Source organism: Cebus imitator, unplaced genomic scaffold, assembly GCF_001604975.1.
Source record: "Cebus imitator isolate Cc_AM_T3 unplaced genomic scaffold, Cebus_imitator-1.0 Scaffold41, whole genome shotgun sequence".
NCBI lineage: Eukaryota > Metazoa > Chordata > Mammalia > Primates > Cebidae > Cebus > Cebus imitator.
The window spans coordinates 7565599-7587679 of NW_016107356.1; the positions used below are offsets into that span (position 1 = coordinate 7565599).

Genomic DNA, 22081 nt, shown 5'->3' on the forward strand with positions numbered 1-22081 from the left:
AAGTGTGTTTTGTGGCCCGTCAGCATCTGAAGCCCCTAGGGGCCTGTCAATTGCAGAATTCCAGCTTCCTCTTCACACTGACTGCCTGAGTCCAAATCTCTGAGTGGCCAGACCTCCAGATCTTCGTTTTCAGCACATACCTACTTAATTTTTCAGCTCACCAAAGTCTAAGAGCCACTGCTGCAAAATCTCAGCAAGTCGAGCTCAACTCTGAACTCCCTCTTATCTCCGCACTCCCTGAATGGGGAGTATCATTTTCCCAGCTCCAAGGCGACATGCCTGAATTCCTTCAGCTTGAGTGGCATGAGCATGCGGGTGCCTTTAAAAGGCTAACGTGCTGCCAAAAGATAACCACAGGTGGACATGGCCCTGGATGGGACTCAAAGACGTGGGCTGTTTCCAAAGATAGCAACACCAAACCCGTGCTGATGACTCTGTGTGTCTATATGTGTGCGAGGCTGAACAGCCTTATATAGTGAGGTGAGGCCCCAGGAAGGAGCGGCGGAGTACAGCGCGTTCCGCACGCTCTTGAACGTGCGTGTTCTCAGAAGTCTGATATGTGCGTCTCGGCAGCTGATCTGGAAGGAGGTCACCATGTGTCTGCGTCTATCTTTGCAGACTGCCCCGTCCAGCTTGACGAACAGCTGATAAATGCCTGTAGCAAGCAGAGTGAGGCAGCTGAGCCAGAACTCTTACAAATGGGAGCAAACATCTGCCATGGTTGCTTGTGGTAGAGGGGCTATCATTAGTGTTATCACAGATGGCGATGGATAAGCCGTAGAGCCTCAGATCGTTCTGTGGAGATGAGCCAACGATGGCACTACAGGTAAGAAGAGGGAAGGCACGTGCAGCAGCCACTCCCTCTCGTTCACGTGTTGTTCTCTCTGTAGTTTGTTGATTCTCCCATTGTATTAGTTCATGCTCACGCTGCTATAAGGACATACCTGAGACTGGGTAATTTATAAAGGAAAGAGGTTTAATTGACTCACAGTTCTGCAGGGCTGGGGAGACATCAGGAAACTTACAATCATGGTGGAAGGAGGAGCAGGCACATCCTTCTTCACATGGTGGCGGCAAGGAGAAGCGCAGAGCAAAAGGGCAAAGCCCCTTATAAAACCATCAGATGTCTTGAGAACTCGCTATCACACAAAAATCTGTTTTCTCAGAGAGAAAACTCGCTTTCTCACTATCACAAGAACAGGATGGGGAAACCACCTCCATGATTCAATTATCACCACCTCCATGATTCAATTATCTCCACCTGGTCCCTCCCATGACACATGGGGATTATGGGAACTAATAATTCAAGATGAGATTTGGAACCAGGCATGGTGGCTCACTCCTGTAATCCCAGCACTTTGGGAGGCCAAGGTGGGCAGATCATTGAGGTTAGGAGTCTGAGACCAGCCTGGCCAACATGGCGAAACCCTATCTCTACTAAAAATACAAAAATTAGCCTGGCTTGGTGGTGGGTGCCTATAGTCCCAGTACTTGGGGGGCTGGGACAGGAGAATCACGTGAACCGAGGAGGTGGAGGTTGCAGTGAGCTGAGATTGTGCCACTGCACTCCAGCCTGGGCAACAGAGCAAGACTACATCTCAAAAAAACCCCCAAAAAACAAAAAACCAAAACACAGAAAAAAAGATGAGATTTGGGTGGGGACACAACCAAACCATATCACCCATCAAAGCAGGGCACTCTCTTCCCCCACCTGCTTTACTTTTCTTCAAAGCGCTCACCAAGACCTCTGGCATAAATGCCTGGATTTATCCCCAGTCCCCCTCCTGGAACATGAGCCCTAGGGTAGGACCCCAGGCTGTCCTGCTCACGCATGGGAGGAGCTCAAAGAGTGTTTGTTGATTGAATTGATGATAGACAAGCTGTCTCAGAAGATTTGATGTGGCCGGAAGCTCCTTCTTGCCCCTCTCCCTGAGACCTGCTCACAAAGCATGAAGTCTAAATCCTGGCCCTGAATGAGCCTGAGCAACGCCTGAGTGCCCAGCAACCTCAGCTAAGCACAGCAGGCTTTGGTTTGCGGCTTCCACCCTGTGCCAGGCAGATCCCATCCTGGGAGTCTCCAGCTGGTCTCCACAGTGTCCAGACACCACGGTTCTCATGAGGCTTTGCCCTCCCTGACTTCCCACTCATCCAAGGGCCCCAAGTCTTCAAGGCCAGCTCAGACCCAGCCCTCCAAGAAGCAATTTCTTCTGAGGACACCAACCCATCCTGATATTTCCTGATTCCCAGTTCCTATGGGTGTGAGGCCCGTTGCAGTCCAGAGCGCTGCTACTGAAGCTCGGGGTCTCACCAAGTGGGAGGTATGAATGTTTGGGGGATGGACAGGCCTCGGAGTCCAGGGGCCAGGGCTCTCAGATGAGGTAGTACCTGGCAAGATAGTAAGATACTACCAGATACTACCTACAGTGTACCCCACGCATAACACCTAGTACACAGTAGGGTACATGGTAGGTGCTCACAACCCCTATTGATTGTTTAATTATTCAGGCTCCATCTCTATAAGTACCACAATCAGTTTTTTCGCATATTCCTCTTTTTGGGGTCACAGCAGGTGAAAGATCTCCTGATGCATTTTTGAACATTTTATCAAAGTGAGGGATGCATATGAAGAACTATATAGAACTGAGAGGCACGGAATGGTGAGAAGTGGCACCTCCGTCCATTCCTCACCTCCCAGAAAATGACACTTTCCTCTTCAATCTTTTAAGGACCCTGTGAATACACTGGGCCCACCCAGATACTCTAGGACCATCTCCCCATCTCATAGTCCTTAGCTGAATCACATCTGCAAGGTCCCTTTATCACAGAAGGTAAAAGTCACGGGTTCCAGGGATTAGGTTTGGGGACCATTTTTCGGCCGCCCACCTCCGTGTGACGGTATGCCGTTATTTCCTGATACACCCATCCTTCACGCATCATCTGCTGACTTCCTATTACGAGAAAGATTTCACCCTTACATCTTTACCCACTTCCTCCCTCATCTCCTCACATGTTCTTAAGGCCCTGCAACCATCCTTCTCAGCAGAGCCAACTCATGTACTATCTTTTTTTTTTTTTTTGACACAGAATTTCACTCTTGTTGCCCAGGCTGGAGGGCAATGGCACAATCTCGGCTCACTGCAACCTCCACCTCCCAGGTTCAAGCTATTCTCCTGCCTCAGCCTCCCAAGTATCTGGGATTACAGGCATGTGCCCATGCCCGGCTAATTTTGTATTTTTAGTAAAGACAGAGTTTCTCCATGTTGGTCAGGCTGGTCTCGAACTGCCAACCTCAGGTGATCCACCTGCCTAAACCTCCCAAAGTGCTGGGATTACAGACATGAGCCACCATGCCCAGCCATCTACCATCATTTCATGTCCTTTCTTGGAGAGCGTTTCTCCTGCAGTGGAGATACTTCAATTTTCTGGCTGCCTTTATCTCTGTCCTGCAGTTTGCTCTTATCATATTCCTGTCCTTCTCTGGGGACCCTCCCTCTCGAGCTCTCCGACTTTGTCCTCTGGGCCCCTCACAGCATAGTGGTTGGGTGGGTTTCGATCACTGAGAGAGAGAAGAGAGACAGAGAGAACACAAACACGGGAATACTGAGTGGAGTCCTATTACCTTTGACCCAGCGCTGGCAGTCACACAGTGTCACTCTGGCTGTACTCTTTTCTTCCAATTCTATTCACAAAGGCCCTGGCACTTTCAAAGGGATGGGGAAACAGACACTATCTCTTAAAGGGAGGGGGTAATGGTAACATCCTGGAAGAACATGTGAGACCAGAAATGTTACAGTGGGCAATCATGGAAATTATCAATCCACAAGTCCTTTTTTTTTTCTGAGATGGAGTCTCTTGCTCTGTCACCCAGGCTGGAGTGCAGTGGTGTGATTTTGGATCACTGCAACCTTGGCCTCCCAGGTTCCAGCAATTCTCCTGCCTCAGTCTCCCCAGTAGCTGGGATTATAGGCATATGCCACCATGCCCAGCTAATTTTTGTATTTTTTAAAGTAGAGATGGAATTTCACTACGTTGGCTAGGCTGGTCTTAAACCCCCAACCTCAAGTGATCCACCTGCCTTGGCCTCCCAAAGTGCTGGGATTACAGGTGTGAGCCACCGTGCCCAGCCCTGCATAACGGTCTTTTTCTCAAATAAAAATCTGTTTTCTCAGAGAGACTGGTGCTAGCAGAATAAAAAATTATTTTCAACTCCATCCCACTTGCTTTTCACTGTCTACCCATGTACTATATACAACTTTGTCATGAGCCTTTAAGACAACTTTAGTCTCTTATCTCCACCCCTCCCATTATTATCATTTTATATGACCTTATCTTTTTTCTTTGCTTATTACTAGAAAAATAGCTTTCAAAATGAAGAATAGTATTTTTTTTCTTCAAAGGATACATCCAGAAGCAGTTGCATTTCCCGAAAGTTCTTCTAAGTTTTGTTTTAACCACTTGAAAAAAAAAGTAAGGTGTTTGGGACAGATTTTTGTGTAACCAAAAGGCTGATGTTAGGATGATGGCCAAACTGTAACCACTCCCTGTCACCCCCCTTGGCTTGTTGCTCTTGTTTTTAAAAACCATTCTTTTGAAAACAAATACTTCTAGGCAACCTAATTACAATATGATATGTAATATTTGGACCAGTTGACCAAAATCAACATTAAATCCAAATCTCAGATTATTCAGGCAAAAAGGAGACCTAATATGTTATATAACATGTAGATTTCAAAGTTCTGACACTATTAAAACGGTCAGAAGATTGTAGGGGTTGACTACAGGCCACACAGCCCCTCTGTGAGGATACATTATCACTGAAGATGTCAAAAAAAGTTTTGACCTTTCTGATGCAGGAGCTGCTTGGACATTGTGAGGCCTCACTGGCTCATCTCATCCCACATTCACAGAGTCTACTGCTGTCTGGCGCTTGGGAAGCCTCATCCTCATTAGTGGCCTGACTGTTCCTCTGCCATGAAAGGTGTCCATATGTGCTTTCCCCTCTAGGCCACCAGGTACAGTGGTGCGTGCTGTACACTGAGCAACTCGAGGGGCACCATCCTAGGTCAGTTTCCTGACAAATAGTAGTAATTTATCTCCAGCAATGGGGGCCTTTCCTAGTTCATGCAGAGGTACAAGCTGCCTAGAGCGAAAAGAACATTGTTTCTGCGACCAGTTAATTGGGGTATAATCCTGCAGCTTCCGTTTGACGACTCTGTGTGGATTGTTTGCTAGGCTGCTGTAAAACACAACAGCCTGGGAAACAACAAAAAAGCATTTTTCAGAGTTCTGGAGGCTAGAAGTCTGAGATCAAGGTGTCAGCAGGGGTGGTTTTTCCTAAGGACTCTCTTCCTTGTAGATGGCTGTCTTCTCCCTGGCTCTCACATGGTCTTCCCTGTGTGTGTCTGTGTGTCCTAATCTCTTCTTATGACACTAGTCATATTGGATTAGGACCGAATTTTATGACCTAATTTAACCTCATTTATTTTACTCTTATTTGTTAAGAGTCAGAGTCTTGCTCTGATGTCCAGGCTGGAGTGCAGCAGCAGGATCACAGCTCACTGCAGCCCTAAACTACTGGGCTCAACTGAGCCTCCTGCCTCAGCCTCCCAAGTAGCTGGGACTAAAGGTGTGCAATGCCACGGCCAACTTCACTTATCTTTTTAAAGACCCTATCTGCAAATATAGTCACATTATCAGGTACTGGGGGTTAGGCCTTAAACATACAAATTTTTGGAGGAATATTTCAGCCAATAACACTGTGCCTCAGGGCGCTAATCTTTAACCTAGGGAATATAATGATATTCTTAGAGAAAATCATGTGAAAGTGCTTTGTCGACTGCAAAGTGCTGCACAAATATTGTGTGGTTACTTCCTGCATCCTGACAACTTGGGCCTGGATCCCTGATGTGTTTAGATCTGGTAGAAATACCAGGTGAAGTCAGCCTCTTAAAGGTGGGAACAGTGGATAACAAGTATAGAGACTGGGGCATGAGGTGGTGGCATGCTCTCCTTGCATTAAGGCCCTCTCTCCCCTGCTGCACCTGCTGTTGGTTCTGATATTCTGACTCATGGACAGTGAGCCCTACTATGTGTCATACCCTTGGGGCTGAGGGTAAGAGGGAAAGGGAACAATGGCCCACAGCAACATATAAAAGGCCCTCCAGTTCTGGTGTATAGGCCCTCCACATAGCTGGAAATGATGGCCACGATTCCTCAGATGCCTGCCGGCTCTTTCTTTCACGTGTTTATTGGGGGATCGATAAGGTCACTTGCTATAGGGAGACAGTGATTCACTCCACCTTCCCTGGATCACAACAGGTTGATTCTGATCAGGTATCTATGTACCGTTACTCCCTGAGCAAGCATTTGGCAGAACTAATAGTGGTGGGGACCCAAGATGGATTTAATTTCCTTTGTCCCACATACTCCATTTTCATAACATTTCTCTAAACTTAATGGAGGGGCTTTTGCTTTCTGAATCTGCCCTTTTTTCTAAAGGGTGAGGAAGGAAAGTCAGATCTCATTCTCAGATGATTAATGACTGGCGCCCTCCTGCAGAGTCCATGCTCCCACCCTGCAGCTTTCCTTTGAAATTAGTGAGTCTGCATAGATGAAGAGATACAAGCAGGTCCAAATAGAAGCGAGTTTTATATTAATAATAATGTTGAACAATAATGTCACTTCGGATGCTTCCTCTATTCTTTGGAGCCATAGATAGCGGATTTATTGACTTGTTTTCCTTTGACATATGGCTCTTTCTTGTTATTTTCTGTGTGGTTTTGCGTTGCTTCCTGGAAAGGGAAACAAATGGTTCTAGTGAGTCCTGGGAGAGGCCCAGTTTTGAAATATTACTCTCTTGATGACAAGGCTGCTCAGAGGGAAGTGTGGCCAGAAGATGTTGGGGTTCCTTGTGAATGTGACCCATGTGGCTGTAGACATTCAGTGGGCTCATGCCATCTTTGGGACAGAACCCCACAAGGGGCAGAAAATCAACCTTCTAAGGCTTGGGGAGTGCTGAACTGGACAAACCAGGTTTTAGAGCTTCCCAGTGACATACACCGACATACACTCTCAGCAGCCCCTCTTAGAGTCTCTCCAGAAGGAGGGGGCCCCTTCTTCCCTTTTTCGCATCTCCACTTCCCTCTCTTTAGGGCCCAGTGCTTTAGCTGCCTTCCTCTCCCATTGGAAATGCAGAGGTTAAGTGCATTTCACCTATCACTGAATACAAAGAAGATTCTGAATCTCAGAGAGCTGCTAAAAGTGGAATTTCAGGCATTTCCAGGAGGGTTTAAATGGTAGGAAGGGTGGATGACCATTAGTTTGCCTCTCCTAAGACAGAATTTCTTTCTTGCTGTTGGGTCTGAGAGAAGCGTCATTCATTCAACATGAATAAATAAAAGTTGGGCAATTTTGGTATCTCCTCAGCTGGCTCCGGTAAGTGTATGTGACGGAGCCCATTTTTCACTCCTGGCCAGCTCTGTGCTTCAGTGGCCTCTTGGCAACCCGTGTAGCCTCATTGCAGCTGAGGTCCCTGGTAGGCTGCCTCCTTCCTCTGAGCCCAGGGCAGTGCCAGGAATGGGGACTCTGGCAGGCAATGTTGGCAGGGTGTCTTGTCCTGAAGACACGAGGTTGGGTTCGGTTGCTGGGTCCTCCGGGACGCGGCCCAGTGCACAGAACTTAACTGAGCCCTTCCCCTCCCACACCAAGTGTGGCCCGAGGCCGGTCACTCAGAAGCAGCAAGTGGGGTGTCCTGGTGGGAAAAGCCTGGCTTTGTGCAGCATCGGGAGAGGTTTTCAACACCATCTAGGCCTATTTCCTCATCTCTAAGGCGGGGGCCAGGAAGCCCGCCCCGCAGGGTAGTTGCAGGAAGGAGAGCTGCATCTGGGAGCAGTTGGCGCGTTCCTGGCATGCGCTGCTCTCCTCCCGTTTCCCCAGATTTCCGGCTGGAACGTACTCTCGGGTTTCAAGGTTTCCTGGGAGGACGACGTGGAGAGTGGAGACAAAGATGCTGAAAAGCCGGGAAATCGCAGGCTCGGAAGCTCCCACAGGCACAGCCTGCTAACGCAGCCCCGCTCGGGGCCACGGCGAGACGAATCCGGACCCTTGCAGGCTGCCTACGGCTGGGGAAGCCAGCCGCCGGTCTGGGCAGCTCCCGCGAGAAGACTCTGTCCCTAGGGATCTTGGGGGCTGCAGACGCTTCTGAGGAGCCCTCAGCCCGAGGCGGAAGAGCCCGGCGGGCTCGGCAGCCACGTGACTGTGCGTCTGCGGCGCCTATTGGCTGTGCGCTCACTGGCCACGCCCTAAGAGCCGGGCTCCAGCTCCAGGGGGCGGTGCTGCAGCGGTTGCCATGGCGTCTTCCGAGCGCGCAGGCGTGGGCTTAGGGTCGCTTTTCGGGCGCTAGCTACTGGCTCTCCGGTTGGCGGGTCACCTTTGCTTGCTGATCTTCGTGCCCTGAGTCCTTTGGTCTCCAGCAACTTGCAGGGCAGCCGTCCCGCATGGGGCCCTTCAGTGAATGCCCTAAAACTCCGGAGTCGCTGCAGGAAAGCAGGCTTGGCCGGAGGGGGCACGTCCTTGCCGCCCGTGTCGTCGTGGTGCCTTGAGGGGACCCTTCTGGGAAGATCCTTGCAGAGGCCATGTCCCCTCTCCACGGCATCTAAGCCCAGTCCCGACTTGCTTTTCACGCCTGTCCCCCTGGGGAATGTCTACTGGACCTCAGGACAACCCGTCACCCCACCCCGTGCATCCCCAAGGTGGATCTGCAGCGAAACCTCTGTGGTGACTCACAGTTGCGGATTAGTTATCCCCTTCCCGGAAGAAGGTGGCAGGCTGATGCTGGCCTCATTCTTGTGTGTCTGACAAGTCACAAATGTGAATTCACATCGTCACAGCTGAGTCATGCTCAGGATTTCCATGAGCCCTGCTGGGGTGTCCAGCTGAGCTCCCTTCCCCACAGCCTCCTCCAGCTCTGCAGCACCAGGCACCAGTGTGACTCATGGAGGCCTGTGGAAGCCGGGGCTGCTCAGCGAGGCGGAGTCTAGGAGTGGGAGAAAGAGGGAGCCCATCAACAATTACAGTGCAAACGCTGCAGCTGCCACCCCTGAGAGTCTCCAGTTAGGAATTGGTTTGTGAAGTTCATTACCCTATGAGATGAGTTTTATCTCTGTTTCACTCAAGAGGATTCTGAGGCTCAGGAGGTTGTGAATGACTCGGGGCAGTACAGCTGGTAGGTGGCAGAGTTGGAATTTGAATACAGGTCGTTCTGACCCAGGAGTTCAGGCTTTTTCCCAGCCCAGCCTTTCCACTCGACCCCAATTAGCACAGTCAGATGCCGGGTGCCTGAGCTATTTACTTTGCCTGCGGGACTCCAGGAGCTGGCTCCTAATGACTCCATTTGAAATGGTCTTTTAGGCAAAGGAGACTAGATAAATGTGGAGGAGAGGGAAAGAATTTCTGGCAAAGGGAACAGTACGTGCGAAGACGCTACAGAAGAGCAAGGCTTATTATTCCAGTGCACTTCCAAACCCAGGCATGGTGTTCTTCCTTCCTGCGCCTTTTACATCCCCAGCCATTGCTTGGCGTCACCTGGTTGTCCTGTGGGCACCTGAAGCTCAGTGTTTCCCAGGCTGAACACTTGTCTTTTGTTGCCACATCTGCCTGCCCTGAGTGAGTATTCGTCCATCCTGATGTTCTTGCAGGGACCCAGGCGATGAAGACCAGGTTGTCTCTTGTTAACTTAAAAATCACACAATCTACAAACTTAGACAAGGAGACTTTCGGGTTTTTTGTTTTGTTTTGTTTTTCTTTCTTTTTTTTTTTTTTTTTTTTTTTTTTTAGACAAAGTCTCTCTCTTTTGCCCAGGCTGGAGTGCGGTGGTGCGATCTTGGCTTACTGCAACCTCTGCCTCCCAATACGAGGGATTCTTATGCCTCAGCCTCCCGAGTAGTTAGGATTCCAGGAGCACACCACCATGCCGGGCTAATTTTTGTATTTTAGTAGAGATGGGGTTTCACTTTTTTTTTTTTTTTTAATAGAGACAGTGTTACTGTTGGAGGGTGTTCAGGTTCTTGTCATCTTGTACAAAGAATTGGGCAAAATGCACAAACACAGCAAGGAAAGAATGAAGCAACAAAAGCAGAGATTTATTGAAAATGAAAGTACACTCCACAGGGTGAGATTGGAGCACAGGGGCTCAGGAGCCTGGTTACAGAATTTTCTGGGGTTTAAATACCCTCTAGAGGTTTCCCATTGGCCACTTACTGTACACCCCATGTAAATGAAGTAGTGGCTTGCATTCTGTCTGATTGATTGCAGAAAGCAACCAACCAGAGGATGAAGTGAGGTTACAAAAGTTATACCCTATGCAAACGTCTGACTTGTTGTGGAAAGCAACCAATCAGAGGCTAAAGTGAAGTTATGAAGTTACACTTCTATGCAAACAAAGAGCCTGCAATCAATCTGATTGGTTGCGGAAAGTGGGAATGGGGGTAGGATTTGCAAAGGGAGTAGCCTCTTGTCCTTTTGTTACTTAGTTGTGGAAAGTTGGGGTTTTTCTTTTGGTTTAGTTCTGGGAAGTCAGCATGAATTGGCTTTAGGTTCCTTGTTTCTAGACTCCATCCACCTGCCTCAGTGGGGTCTTACTATGTTGGCTGGGTTGGTCTTGAACTCTTGGCCTCAAGCAGTCCTCCTGTCTTGGCCTCCCAAAGGGCTAGTATTATAGGTGGGAGCCCCCATGTCTGCTGAGGAGACTTTATTTCTTATAAGGGGTTACAGCCTGCAGGGTGGCCATCCCATAGGCTGGGAAGAGCCTCCAGCAAAGACTGGAGACTGGCCCTCTGGGTGAAAAAGGGGTAAGTCAGGAATTTAAGTTGAACACATTGACCAAATGTACATATTCAGCAGGTCATCAGAGGAACTGTGAGTATTCAAGAAGGGGGTCCTGACACATGCATATTGAACAAACATGCATGTAACATACAACCCATGTTCACTTGAGGTGGAAACTTAACATTTGAATGTATTATAGTTAGGCCTTATATGTCAAGAGATCCTTTTAGGACATGAAAGCACTTAAGTGTGCAGCCTCTGTAAACTGACCAGGACTAGTTCATGATTGGTGGTCTCTTGTCTAGAGAAAGTTACTGACATCAGTCTCTTGTGCAATCAAAGCTGTAGTTATGGCTGGTCAGTTAGTCTGTGCGTATCTGCATGAACTGCAAAAATTGTTTTAATATTGCTTATCTTGAGACCAGTGCTTATTTAGGTGATAGAAAAAAAGAAAAACCCTGTGGCTGTTAGAACATAATTTATTCTTTTTTTTTTTTTTTGAGACGGAGTTTCACTTTTGTTACCCAGGCTGGAGTGCAATGGCATGATCTCGGCTCACCGCAACCTCCGCCTCCTGGGTTCAGGCAATTCTCCTGCCTCAACTTCCTGAGTAGCTGGGATTACAGGCACGCACCACCATGCCTAATGTTTTGTATTTTTAGTAGAGATGGATTTTCACCATGTTGACCAGGATGGTCTCGATTCCTTGACCTCATGATCCACCTGCCTCAGCCTCCCAAAGTGCTAGGATTACAGGCTTGAGCCACTGTGCCTGGCCAGAATTTATTCTTTAAGTGTAGGGGTGAGTGACTCAACCCTTGCCTGGTGTAAGGAACATGGCTTTGCTTTGATCAAGGATAGGCTGAAATAGGATGTTTACATCCTGCATGACTCAGTGAGTATAGAGCGCAGGTGTATAACTCTGTTATCCCATCCGTGGAACCATAACATGGGAAGGCCATCTCTTGGCACTAAGCTACTATTATCTATAAAAGGTATAATGTACAGGTGCTGGTGCCCAGAGAAAGAGAGAGAGCCAGAGCTGTCCATCTTTGCATGGACAGAGGGGAGCCAGGACACAACTCGGCTCACTTGTGCCCAGAGAGAGACAGAGTTAAGCTGGCAACCCTGAAGGCAAGGGAGAGCTGGCTGTGCAGCTGTGTGTGTGGGAGCCACCAGACTAAGCAGTTGAGACAGGGCAGTCAATGTGAGAAAGCTATTGGTGAAAACTGCTGCTGAATAAAACCATATTCACCTGACTACAGCCCCCTGAGTCTTCTTTCTGCTCATCTACCCACTCCCTTTGGACCTCAGCATGGGCTAGAACCTGGCCCTGAGAGTGACTTTTGCCGTAGTCACGAACCTGACCCATGGCATGGCCGTAGGTCTTATTTATAGTTTGGTATCTTATTGTCAGTCTTTTGTCAGTCTTATGATCTCGATTTTAGCATTAATGCTCATCAGCTGTGTCTAAACCACAAAAGGAAAAGGGTATAACAAGGCCTGTCTGACCTCCCATCCTGTCATGGCTGGGAACTCAGTTTTTAAGACTTTTCTGGGGTCCCATTGGCCAAGAGAGGGCTCGTTCAATTTGTGGAGGGGAGCTTAGGATTGTATTTTTAGTTTATACTCACAAGCTCCCTCTCACATCAGATTGTATGGAAACAGCCTTTTCATGTATTTTGTCCAGTAATTAATTTTTAATTTTTTATTTTTTTGCAGCAGATAGGCTCTTCCGGTTTTCCATCAAGGCCAGAAGCATAATTTGATGACAACATTCTTTTTTTTTTTTCTTGAGATGGCGTCTCGCTCTGTCACCCATACTGGAGGGCAGTGGCATGATCTCGGCTCACGGCAACCTCCATCTACTGGGTTAAAGTGATTCTCCTGCCTCAGTCTCCCGAGTAATTGGGATTATAGATGCATGCCATCACGGCCAGCTAATTTTTGTACTTTACTTAGTAGAGACAGGGTTTCACCATGTTACCCAGGTTGGTCTTGAACTTCTGAGCTCAGACGATTCACCCACCTCAGCTTCCCAAAGTGCTGGATTACAGGTGTGAGTCACTGCCCCTGGCCAATGACAGCATTCTTTTTTATCATTTTCTTTTTTGCTGTTCAGACACTGTTAATGGCTTGTAGTTTCCTATGATACTAATGAGGCAGGCTAGTTTATGACTGTTTTGTTCTCTTTTTTCTATCTCCTCCCGTGCGCCCTCTGAGCAGATAGCAGTACTCGTCACATGTGCTTGCTTCAGGAAACTGGTTGAAGACCACCCTTCCTCCAGCCTTGTGTGAGTCTGAACTTGTTGAAGAGATTTTGTCACAAGTTTAGTGGTGGGGGAAGGGCAAAAAGAGTGCTTTTGAGGTTTAAGAAGGAGAAGAAGATACTTTAGAACCGACTCTCACACCTCCTGCTCCCAGCAGGGCCTTGAGGGTGTGGTGAGACCCAGAAGGAAGGATGAAGGGAGGCTCGTGTTGGGTCAGCCTGGACTACCTCCTGGTGTGCTGATATGGTTTGAATCTGTGTCCTCATCCAAATCTCATATTGAAATATCATCCCCAATGCTGGAGGTGGGCCTGGAGGGAGGTGTTTGGATCATGGGGGCAGATTCTCATGGTTTAGCACCATCCCCCCTTAGTGCTGTGTCACTAGTGAGTTCTCACGTGATCTGGTTGTTTAAAACTCTGTGGCACCTCCCCCTACTCTTTCTTGCTCCTGCTCTGGCCATGTGATGCACCTGCTTCCCCTCTGCCCTCTGCCACAATTACAAGCTTCCTGAGGCCTCCCTAGAAGCTGAGCAGAAGCCAGAACCATGCTTCCTATACAGTCTGTGGAACTGTGAGCCAATTAAATCTGTTTTCTTGCTTTTTTTTTTTTTTCTTAGACAGAGTCTCACTCTATAGCCCAGGCTGGAGTGGTGGCAGGTCTTGGCTCACTGCAACCTCCACCTTCTGGGTTCAAGAGATTCTCCTGCCTCAGCCTCCCAAGTAGCTGGGATTACAGGCATACACCACCATGCCAGCTAATTTTTGTATTTTTTTTTAAAGTAGAGATGGGGTTTCACTATGTTGGCCAGGCTGGTCTCTAACTCCTGACCTCAGGTGATCCACCCACCTTTGGCCTCCCAGGGTGCTGGGATTACAGGCATGAGCCACCGCACCTGGCCTTAAACATTTTTTCTTTATAAATTACCCAGTCTTAGGAATTTCTTTTTTTTTTGATACGGAGTCTCACTCTGGCTCCCAGGCTGGAGTGCAGTGGCATAACCTTGGCTCACTGCAACCTCCGCCTCCTGGGTTCAAGCAGTTCTCATGCCTCAGCTGCCAGGTATTTCTTCATAGCAGCGTGAGAATGGACTGATACAGATGCTTAGGGTACCAGCAAGACAAGACCACTAAGGCATGAGAAGGCAATTTTCAGAGTTGGTTAAAGAATATTTGGTAAATATACATGATGGAGTACTACGCAGCCATAAAAAGAATGAAATCCTGCCATTTGGGACAACAGGAATGAATCACCATGTTCAGTGAAATAAGCCAGACACAGAAGACAGGCACTGCATGACCTCGCTCGGCGTTAAAAAAAAAGTTGCAATCATAGAAGCAGAGAGTAGAGAGATGGTTACCAAGGGCTGCGGAGGGGAAGAGGAAGGGAGGGTAGGGCGAAGTTGGTCAGGAGTTAGGAGGAAAATATTCTGGGGATTTACTGCACAATAGGGTGGCTATGGTTAACAGAAAAATATTGCATATTACAAAATAGCTAGAAGTTTTTAATATTCTCATCACAAAGAAATGATAAATGCATGAGGTATTAGACGCACTAAGTACCATGCAACATGGATTTATATTAAAACATGAGATGGTATCCCACAAACATTTACAATGACAATATGGTGATTAAAATACAAAAAGTATTTTAAAATATCAGAATTAATTTGATATTCAAAATAAAATTCAGAGTTGTCATTAGAAAAAAATCTGAATTTTGTTGGATTTTCCTGACATGTATTTATTATTATTTTTATTTGAAGTACCTATGGTTGGACACTGCAATCTCTCCAGGGCTCTGCACCCCTGAAGACCTTAGCTCGTGGTCTGGACTGTGTCCCCCAGGAGAATTGTCTTGGCTGTGCTCCCAGGCCTCACTTACTTGTTTGCAAGGAGAATCATTAGACTTTATGAAACCCTCTGTTTAGTTTTCCTCCTACCTAGCTAACATCTAAGGTGTTACCTATTCCAGTTTTTTTTTTAAACTCAGGTATAGATTTTATTTCCAGGTGATATTTCACAGGCTGAAAAGCACTGCTAATGAACACAGGAATTCCTCAGTCTTACTTAGTCCATCCATCCCTTTAACATGGGATATTTCAAAGGCAGCACTGCACTCAGGGGATGATGGAATCCCATCGTTCTGTAATCCCAGCTACTGGGGAGGCTGAGGCAGGAGAACTGCTTGAATGCAGGAGGTGAAGGTTGCAGTGAGCTGAGATCACACCACTGCACTCCAGCTTGGGTGACAGACTGAGATTCCATCTCAATTAAAAAAAAAAAATAGAAATAAAACCAATGCCAGATGGTTGAAATTCTTTTGAGATAGAAGGGGGGAGTCGACTCCAGAGGCAGGGCTCAGACACCGGACCAAATTGAGGACTAGCTAAAACGACTAGCTAAAAGACTTGAGTCAGGAAAGCCTTGACATTGCAAACTCTATGGCACAACTGCATAAAAACTTGCTTCCAGCACTGCTTGAATTTTCTCGCAGGACTAACTATCTGCTCACTCTGTCTGCCCTGTCTCGTTCCTGAACAGATCCTGACCTTCTCTCCAAATTACATCTCTCAGGGAGCAGCCACCCTGCCCTGCTTGTTCCGGTTCTGTTCTTGTGATCCTCACTTCTGAGAGGTCTCCATGACCATAAATCACAGATATTTCTTTCCCTTTATGGGTCACACCTGGGTATGTAAATATCACATGCAGTCTGGGGCTGAGCATCTGAACATTGGAAATCCTGTGATCCAAACTCTGTTTGGTACCTTTCATGCATTCTCTCTTTCCAGCAGTTTCAAACTTCTCTGGAAATGGAGTTTTTCCCATAATCCACCATCCCGTATCTGCAATCTTAAAATCCAAAAGGCTCTGAAAACAGAAAAGGTTCATAACTTTGCAGCAAACTCACCTGGTAGCAAAAACTTGATCTGAACTGGGGCTGTTTATAGTCTTTATCCTGCTAAGTGTGATATTTGTGTTTTGCTTTGGAAATGCAAATGTGTTTGACTACAGGGTGCTACTTGTAGACATCACTGGGGCTGCTATGAGGTATGAGGCCTGCGCACTGTATTAGCTTTTTGAAATCCAGTGCTTAATAAATCACAAAACACCCCAGTGGTTTCAGATGAGGGATTTTGGAGCTGTGCTGCTTTTCTGTCTCTAGCACATGCAGGGTACAGAGACCGTGATTTTGTGGGCTCCATGAAGGCACGGATCACACAGCTTTGGGACCAAAGCTGTGCCTGATGTGACACAGGTCTCCATAAAGGTTTGCCAAACAGGCAAGCGGGTGCTTACAATTTCCCATGACTGCCACTGAGATTACGTGTGCCTAAATAACTTGCCCGTCACTTAAGAGAGACCCTGTAAATGTCCTTTGATCAATTTATGCCCTGAGACTGTTGTCGACATTGTCGTTATTGTCATGTTCTCAAATATTTTTGCCTGAAGAGTTTTCCTGTCTGAGGACTTTTCACATGTAGAGGAATTACTTCTCGTTCTTCCTGTTGAAATTACTCTCAAATCTTTTCTGTCAGAGTTGCAAACACACTGACAGCTCCTGAATGATCTGATACAGGATCCTTAATAGGTGTGGAAGTGTTCGCCAGACAGAGAGGTCCTGCCCTTGCCGATCCCAGCTGGTTCTGTGTTAGAGACTCCGTGGGCGTCTGTTTGACAGTACCTGCCAGGAGTTGCAGAATAACTTTTCTGATCTGGAAGAGCAAATCTCAGATATTTTGCACATTCACAAGTATTTTAAAACAGTTTCTGTAAGATGCCAACATCACCTTTATAGTATTTTGAGGTTTTCCAGTGTTTACTGAGAAGAGCTCAGTTGTGTTTATACCGAATTTCAGGTGAGTTTCTTGACCACCCTTCTCACTTTACCACCAGCTTTGCTCTGGGCCCCTAACTGTATCGCCCGAGGATCCCGTGGATTCAGGTGACTGGTGCCCTTCAGGTTTCATTTGCGAGGACCCATCTTCTTCCTGGGATTTTGGCTGGTGTCTTTCTTCTGCTAAACCAGATTTGCTACTTCCTTTAAGATTCCATTCAAAACTCTCTCTTCTCAGGAACCTTTCCTGAAAACCCAACTCCCTATGCTGATTTGCTGATTTTTTCCTCATGATCCTTCCCTATGCCCTTGGTAAAATGAAGTTTGACAAACACAACTCTATGGCAATGAACATTTGCATTCATATAACTTTTCTCTTCTCTTTTTTTTTTTTTTGGAGATGAAGTCTCTGTCAGCCAGGCTAGAGTGCAGTGGCGTGATCTTGGCTCACTGCAACTTCTGCCTCCTGGGTTCAAGTGATTCTCCTGCCTCACCCTCCCAAGTAGCTGACACTGCAGGTGCATGCCATCACGCCTAGCTAATTTTTTGTATTTTAATAGAGACGGGGTTTCACTGTGTTGCCCAGGCTCATCTCGAGCTCCTGAGCTCAGGCAATCTGCCCGCCTCAGCCTCCCAAAGTGCTACGATTATAGGTGTGAGCCACCGTGCCCGGCTTCTTCTCTTGAATCATTTGCTTAATCTCCCAGGAGTGAGTTTACTGGATGAAAGCATGCAGACTTTTTTTTTTTTGGAGATTGGGTCTTGTTCTGTCACCCAGGCTGGAGTGCAGTGGCACGATCATAACTCCCTACAGACTTGACCTCTGGCCTCAAGCAGTCCTCCCACCTCAGCCTCCTTAGTAACCAGGATTACAGGCACACACCACCACACTGGGCTTATTTTTGTATTTTTTGTAGAGACAGGGTTTCCCTATATTGCCCAGACTGGTCTTGAACTCTTGGGCTCAAGTGATCTGCCTGACGCAGCCTCCCAAAGTGCTGGGATTACAGGCATGAGCCACCTTGCCTGGTCTCATTTAGACAGTTTTGTTGCTGATATATTTTAATAATTTCTTAATTTCCTTCTCTTTATTCATATCCTGTATTTGGTGAGACATAGGTCTCGTACTTTCCTTTATTTCTTTAGATCTGGCTTTCTTTAATTCTTTGAACATACAGTTGTCCTTTGGTATCTGTAGGGAATGGGTTCCAGAACCCCTGGGGATACCAAAATCTGTAGATGCTTGAAGTCCAATAGCTGACTCTCAGTATCTGCGGATTCAACCAATCGTGGATTGAAAATCGCAATGCAGGAATGTGGATAGGAGGGCTGACCATACATGTGATATTTGTAATAGCTGACTTGATATCGGCTCACTGCAACCTCCTCCTCTCGGATTCAACCGATTCTCCTGCCTCAGCCTCCTGAGTGGCTGGGACTACAGGCATGTACCACCACGCCCAGCTAATTTTTGTATTTTTAGTAGAGACGGGGTTTATCATGTTGGCCAGATGGTCTTAATCTCTTGACGTTGTGACCTGCCTGTCTTGGCCTCCCAAAGTGCTGGGATTACAGGTGTGAGCCACTGTGCCTGACTGGTTTGTAGTTTTTTTTATTGAATGCTGCAGTCTATGTGTAGCATAGCAATGGAGACTGAAAGAAATGCTAATTTTTCTAGGAAGTGCTTGCCCTTTTGAGTGGCAGGTATCTTGGATTAGGATCTTATCTCTTCAATCTAATAATTATTGAATTGAATTAGAGTTGAGGTTGCCACTCCAATTAATTTAGTTCACCTCTGGTTTCAAATATCTTGACTGTGAGATCACCCTCTCTCCAGCAGGGCTGTGAAATCTAAGCACCATGATATGACACCACAACATTTCCCTCTGCTTTTCTGTGTCATCTCCTGACTTCTTGGACACCGTTTATTCAATAAATTGCTATGGGAGAGAGTTGGAAGACAGACAGAGATGTCCAGTGCTGTATTTGGGATTCTTCCAGGTTCAAGTCTAATACCAGCTGTTAAATTTCCGGTTCGTTTCTCCTTATTCTCTCAAATTTTCTTTGCCTGTAGAAAACTTGATTTTCTGTTCATGTACGACCCCATGCTTGAAACTTACCACAGGAATGGACCACTGGTTTGCTCACCTGACATGGGCTCATCCATCTCTGGAATGTAGTTTATTTGGACTTTGAATCTGTAGGTTTTAAAGAAAAAGACAGTTTAATAGCTCACCAGTGCTTTATCCTTGCTCTGCTGAAGTGGTGGTTTGTGATCTTTCACATCCTAACCAGAAGTTGAAAAACTTAATATCTTTTAAATTTTGTAAAATCTTTTTTTTTTTTCATTTTTACATTTTATATTTCTTTTAAGGCATTATTTGTTTTGTTTATTGGCGCTCATGTCCCTTCTAATTTAGTTTTTTTTTTTTGAAAAATTTCCTTTGTACTTCAAATTCTGTTTTGTGTTCTGTCATCTTCATCTGTCTTTCAAATCTTGTATTTCTCAATATTTCTAATTATGCCTTAAATGATACTTTGAGATACTTTAATGACATCTATCATTTTCTTAATTCTTTTTACCTCATTTCAAATATTAGGTTACATTTTCATCTTCATTGCATGTATACCTCTCTGTTGTATTTTAATTGTAGGGCCAATATTGTGTTATTATTCTGCTTTCTCTCATAATAACTTTATATTAGATTTGGCTAGCATCCATTTTATTGCCTTTTTAAGCAATAATAAAGAAGTGAAATGAGTTTTTTTTTGTTCATAGAATGAGGTATAGGTCAAGTTTGGAATGTAGACCCAAACTTCATGGGTCTACACTCCCTCTTCTGTTGTTTTTGCAAAATGATTTCAAAAATACTTCCTTTTATTTTCTGAGATCTGACATCCTGATCCCATTCCTTATTTTTGTCGGACTCATTTCTCTAATCTGAACATTTTGTTTGCTAGCTTTGAAGACTTATAGACCGCTTCACTGTGGTCAGAATAGTATCGTGCTCTCCTTGCACCCACCCAGGAACTGAACCGGTAGGGCCATTCCTCAGCCTGCCACTCTTGGATTGGAACTCTATGCTTTCAGTGAACACAGGTCAGCAGTGCTGTGTTTTCCTGTCCTCTGGACTGCTGGGATCCCCAGTGACTTCCCCGACGTCCCAGTTGTTTCCCCTACACAGATCCTCATGCCACGCGGCCCCTGCAGCTGTTCGTGGTTTGTGCCGCACACTCTTACTGTGAGATTCTTTGGGATTCCTGGTCATTGATTTTGTTGTAGAGATACAAAGTCTTTGATTTTGATATGCTAGTTATTCAGCCTGTTTTTATGGGGAAATTTGAGGAGATTAAATTAGTATTCCCTATAATCTCCCAATAATCCTTATCATAATTATGTTCAAAGACTATAGAATAAAAATAGTTTACTGATTATCCACCTCTGGTGCCAGTCAACTGAGGTATTTCTGAAAAGGATGATTCTCTCCCAGTTTGGTGGCTAGACAAGGTCATTCAACATCTATGGCTGTTTGCCAAGATATGACTCTTTGCAAAGACCCCTAAAACCCTGATCTGGTTCCTCGACACCTTGAATTTTCTCTGTCAAGGGCTGAATTGTGTCCACGAAAGGTCATCTGCTGAAGTCCTAACCCCCAGCACCTCAGAATGTGACTGGATTGGGAGATAGGGCCCTTAAAGGGGTGACTGAGGTTAAATGAGGTCACAGGGATGGAATCTAATTTAAACTGACCGGCATCCTTGTAAGGAGAGGAGATTAGGACACAAACAGCATAAAAGAAAGACCCCATGTAGACACAGGAGAAGATGCCATCTGCAAGCCAAGAGGGGGCTTCAGAATGAAACCCACACTACAGGCACCTTGGTCTTGGACTTTCGGCCTCCAGAACTGTGAGAAAATAAATGTCTGTTGTTTATGCCACCCAGTCTGTGATACTTTGTTATGACAGCCCCAGCAAATGAATTCTGTCTCTCTCTCTCTCTCTCTCTCTCTCTCACACACACACACACACACAGCTCATGAGACTCAGGATCTCTTTCTAGTCGACCAAACCCTACTAGAACGACTACACCAGGACCCTTGTTTCACTCTTGATATGTAAGAATAGCTTCGTAGATCTACTTCTTTAAAAACATGTTTTGTGTAAAGAATAAGGAAGAATAAGGTAGAGTGATTTTTATTTTATTTTATTTTTGTTATTTTGGCACAGGCACGAACAAGACCAGGAAGTGATTGGCCTTTTATCTGTTTTCTTATCTGTTTATATTATGGCTGTATCTAAAAGTGTTTAAATTACACTAAATATTTTTTTCTCTGTCTTTCTCTGAGTTTTACACCAAAGGTTTTCTGGACAGGGAGCATGGTGGAAACCAGACTTCATTGGCAGAAAGAGATAGTTCAAACCTTTGTCTGCTGCTTGCTCTTGGACGTTGGGCAAGGCATCTGACATGTCTGAGCCCTTGCTTCCTCATTTGTAACGGGGAAATGATGCCCTTCTCAAAGGATAGTCATGAGGGTTACATGAGATAAAGCTGTAATTTGCTTTCTGGCCCATAACAGACCCCAAATAAATGCTATTTTCCATTTCTTCTCTTCCTTCTCCCAACCCATAGTTAGCCAGAAAAAAAACCAATTATGAACCAAAGAAAATTCCAGTTCATTGAATCTCTGTTTACATTTATGTAAATTTGAAGCACATGACTCACTGCACTCCCAAATTGGCGTCCTCAGCAGGAGTTCAAAGAGGTGCTGCTTCCAGACTCAGGAAATACATCAGCCGGCTGGTCCACGGACAGCCTCTGAGCATGGGACCCTCTCCAGACACAGAGGCTGTTTGAAGAATTCTATAGGCATTGCATTTATTGGGCAACTGGCAAGCTGGTGTCCCACCTAGTGGTCAGTGGGAGGTAGCCTATTTCAAAAAGAGATGAGAAGACATTTCATAATGTCTTCTTCTGGGCAAAGCCTGGAGAACTGTGTCAGCTCACCCCATTCTCTCCATTTCCAAAGGCCTGGGCACGTACAGTACAAGGGTGAGAATGACAGGTGCAGCATGTAACGTCCCCTGGCAATGGGAATGGGGCTGGTGAGAGTCACTCTCCTTGGAGAGACAAAGAAAGTCGTGAGATTAA

General features: G+C 46.1%; 1 long non-coding RNA gene across 1 annotated transcript; it reads left to right on the forward strand.

The window, feature by feature from the left end:
- Positions 1-12952: 12952 nt before the first annotated feature.
- On the forward strand, positions 12953-17359 carry LOC108302576. Its single transcript, XR_005199785.1, has 3 exons — positions 12953-13118; positions 15637-15783; positions 16632-17359. It is a non-coding gene; the product is annotated as an uncharacterized LOC108302576 (long non-coding RNA).
- The last annotated feature ends 4722 nt before the right edge of the window (positions 17360-22081 follow it).